Consider the following 4,138-nt stretch of genomic DNA (forward strand, 5'->3'; position numbering starts at 1 on the left):
ATGGCAGAGGCCAGTATTTCTATTGGTGAGGACCAGTTCATGTGTCCAGTCTGTCTGGATCTCCTTAAGGATCCTGTGGCTATTCCATGTGGACACAGTTACTGTATGGGCTGTATTAAGGGCTGCTGGGATCAGGATGATCAGAAGGGAGTCTACAGCTGCCCCCAGTGCAGACAGACCTTCACACCAAGACCAGTTCTACATAAAAACACTTTGCTGGCTGTGGTGGAGAAACTGAAGAAGACGGGACTCCAAGCTGCTGCTCCTCCGGCTCACTGTGACACTGGAGATGTGGAGTGTAATTTTTGTATTGGAAAAAAAGAAAAAGCCGTCAAGTCGTGTCTGACATGTCTGGTTTCATTCTGTCAGACTCACCTCCAGCCTCACTATGAGGTCACTGCCCTCCAGAAACACACGCTGGTCAAAGCCTCCACACGACTACAGGACAAGATTTGCCAGCGTCACAACAAACTGATAGAACTTTGCGAGGTATGTACAGGGACTTCTCTTACAGCTCAATGAGAATGTGTGTAAATGTGTACTGACTACTGATAACTGTCATCTGGATCTAAAGTAATTATTTGAACATTTCTGAAAAACTGAATATGTTTTAATTTACATGTCTTGTTACATTATGTGGTTTATATTTTAATGGTGACAGACACCACCTATCTAATTAGGGAAAAGAGGTTTTTCATCAACCATATGAGAAGCTTATTAAATTACGAATGCCACGAAATATCCACATATATTAATAATCGACGTCGTTGCACTTGCAAGATCCTGAGGTGTGTTTGTTTTGAAATTGCATTAAAATTGATAAATATTGGCGAACGTTTTTCCATTTTCTTGCATTTTTAATGTAATTAAACTAGCCGTCCACGAGGGGGCAGCACAAAGCAAAGTGTTGTAATAAAAATGAGATGTAAATCACCCCTTTATCCCTCCCCTCTCTGCTTTTGGAGGACGCCTCATCTGTTCCTTAACGCTTCGTGGCCAAACGTTGAGTATAATTGGAGAGTTCTGAGAGAGGGGACAACACAGTGCTGTGAAGATATGAAACTGATACAAATCTCCAAGTGCATTGACGAAAAGAAAACAGCAGATTATCATTACAACAGCAGATTATCATCGCAACAGCAGATTATCATCGCAACTATTGAGGACTGCACTTACGTATCCTTCTGTGTGTGTGTGTGTGTGTGTGTGCGTGTGTGTGTGTGTGTGTGTGTGTGTCTGTGTGTGTGTTTAGAGTTTCTCATCTCTCTGCTCCCCTCCTGGATCTGAAGTCTTAGCCAACATCACTGTCAGTCCACACCTCTCTTTTGAGGATGCAGGAAAATCTGTCTCTCAGCTGAAAGAGCAACTGGAGGATTTCTGTAAGAACGAGTTTGGAAGACTTTCCAGTCAATGTTGAAAATTTAGACACTGTTACAGTTGAATTTGAAACCTTTAATTTTAAAATATTTCCACTCAATTTCTCTCTCTGTTCTGAACGTTTTAATAATGAGTCCAATGAATCCTTTTGTTTTTCTAGTGACAAACACTGACATCATTCCTCTCCCTGAACCCAAAACCAGAGAGCAGTTCTTACAACGTGAGACTCTCTCTCTCTCTCTCTCTCACACACACACACACACACACACAAATACACCCATGCATGCAATCACTTATAGCTGAATGATTACAACATAGATGGCGTTAGTGACTTCTTAGCTATCATTATTATTATTATTATTATTATTAATATTATTATTGTTATTATTATTAATATTATTGGTTTTCTCATATTACAGTGTTACTGTTGTCGTTGTCACTTGCCCTGTTTCCTGTTCTGCTTTAGCGTTTCCTTGTTAATTCACTATTAATATTTATTGCCGTAAAATGATCTACTTTTTTTCTCAACTGTACATATATTACAGACATGCCACTAAAGCTTGTTGAATTGAATTGAATTGAATTGAGCGAGAGAGAGAGAGAGAGAGAGAGAGTTGATGAGTGAAGTTGACAGTTATGACTGTTACTGCTGACAGATTCCAAACATTACACAATCACAATAATGCTAGGTCTCCACACACCGAAACACCTTGCAAATTTCGTACTGTGAAATTTTGCACTGGGAGCGTGATCACGAATACAGTAAGCAAACCACCTAGTTCAAAATTTCGAGGACTTAAGCGATGGTCTACAATGGTCTACTTGCCCCAACCAGAGCTGCTGAGAAAGTTTTTTCTACCACTGTGACCCCGGATAAGTTCACGTAACATGTAAACAACAACCGATGTTGATGTAGACATAAATCGTTGCCCATACATCTTTTAATCATATACATGTTTTCATGCAACATGTAGCATTTAGCCATCTTGGTCAAACTTTTTTTGTTACTCCCACCTCTCCAGCGATGCCAGATGGGACATGTTAAAGTATGGTACCACAGGCTTAAAATTATCGTATTTTGGGGGAAATGATCGTACGCGAGTCATAACCGAGAGAACAAATAGGCGTAAATGTGTATTTATTGAGACGAACCACTTTTTGCCACCGCCTACAAATCTAGCCATATTGGTGCAAACTCGCAGCTTGTAATATTATGACGATAAGTATAACACGATAATTATAACGATGCACTGGGTAAATATAATACCTGTAACTTACTGCATTGAATATAAAACACCTAAAATTTCCTAAAATGTAAAGAGAATTTGATTAATGGTTAAGTGAACGACGCCCTAGTGGAAATTCCAGTTGAAAATCCAGTAGCAGCCATGCTCGTGAGTCACGTTCATCATCACAATAAGAATGATTGGCTGGAAAGACGTCATGTGAGAAGAGATGCATAAACACAAACGTAGGATCCATATTTTGCTATCTTGATTGTGTTGGGAAATGCATTAAAATGAGACAGTATTAGTAGCTGTAATCAGTCTAGGCAGGGGAGGATTTAGGCATGTGCAGCCGCCCAGAGTGGCATCTTGCAGGGGGCGGCACCCGGCGCCCGCACAAACAAATTCGGAATGGTGACATTTGCACGATCAGTTTTCTACCGCTCATTTGCACATCACGTCAATGATATGTCACTGTGTGGGTCAATTAGCCTCGTCGGAGTGGGCGCCCTGATTGTAGTTTTCTGAGGTAAGTAGGATACTGCCTGGGAAGGTCTCCCACTCAGAAGTACAAGATGGGGGGGGGGGGGGGGGGGGGGGGGGGGGGGGTAGGTTGACCTCAAGTCTCCCCACTGGAAGCCCGTGGTAGGGGGAGCATGTAACGTGAACCACCACTGAGTCTAGGCTAAGTGTCACAGGCAGTAGGAAAAAGAGAGAGAGAGGGAACTGTTTGGTGGTTATCATGATCCTGAGAAGGAATCAAATTTACATTTAAAAAAGGAAAATGAGAAAGATTATCTATATGACAAACAACTGAGATTGGACAAAAAAATGTCTGGTTTAAATTTTTTGAATTTAATGTAATGCAACACAGGTTTCACATAAAGTGAATCTTACATTTCATTTATGTCTCTGTTAATGTTTTTTTTATTGATTTCGGTCATTTAAGTTTTCATTTTTAAAATGTCACATTCATTTTTCATTTTTATTCCTCAACTTCACCAGATTCCTGTGATCTCACACTGGATCCCAACACAGCACATAAACTCCTCTGTCTGTCTGAGGGGAACAGAGTGGTGACATGAACTGACACAGAACAGGCCTATCCTGACCATCCAGAGAGATTTGATTATTGGCCTCAAGTGTTGTGTAGAGAGAGTGTGTCTGAACGCTGTTACTGGGAGACTGAGTTGAGTGGGGATTATGGGGTTTTTATATCAGTGTCATATAAAGACATCAGGAGGAAAGGACGGGGTTATGAGTGTAGGTTTGGACGTAATAATCAATCCTGGGGATTGTACTGTCCTCCCTCTAAGTACTCCTGCAAAGACAATGATAAAGTGGCTAAACACTCCATAGTCCCCAGTTCCTCCAGAATAGGAGTGTATTTGGACCACAGGGCAGGAACTCTGTCCTTCTACAGTGTCTCTGACAAAATGACCCTCCTCCACAGAGTCCACACCACATTCACTCAGCCCCTCTATCCTGGGTTTGGAGTTGGTTTGCATTCAAAACTGAGGTTATGTTGCTTTTGA

At 41.3% G+C, this 4,138-nt stretch overlaps 1 pseudogene; it reads left to right on the forward strand.

Moving 5' to 3' along the window:
• LOC115815451 (tripartite motif-containing protein 16-like) lies at positions 1-4,138 on the forward strand (annotated as a pseudogene).

The sequence above is a fragment of the Chanos chanos genome, chromosome 6, assembly GCF_902362185.1.
Source record: "Chanos chanos chromosome 6, fChaCha1.1, whole genome shotgun sequence".
NCBI classification, from domain to species: Eukaryota; Metazoa; Chordata; class Actinopteri; order Gonorynchiformes; family Chanidae; genus Chanos; species Chanos chanos.